Source organism: Nestor notabilis, unplaced genomic scaffold, assembly GCF_000696875.1.
Source record: "Nestor notabilis isolate BGI_N333 unplaced genomic scaffold, ASM69687v1 scaffold16883, whole genome shotgun sequence".
Classification (NCBI taxonomy): domain Eukaryota; kingdom Metazoa; phylum Chordata; class Aves; order Psittaciformes; family Psittacidae; genus Nestor; species Nestor notabilis.
This window is the reverse complement of record NW_009923463.1, coordinates 3,867-4,075: the sequence shown is the minus strand read 5'-3', so window position 1 is coordinate 4,075 and position 209 is coordinate 3,867.

Sequence of the window (209 nt, the reverse complement as noted above, 5' to 3'; positions counted from 1 at the left end):
TGGGACAGGGATAAGGATGTGATGGGACAGGAGTAGGGACGTGATGGGACAGGAGTAGGGATGTGATGGGACAGGGATGTGGGATGTGATGGGACATGGGTAGGGATGTGATGGGACAGGGGTGGGGACAAAGACAAGGATGGGAATAGAATGGAGCTGGGGACATGGGCAGGGATGAGATGGGAACAAGGGTGAGGATGAAGATGGGG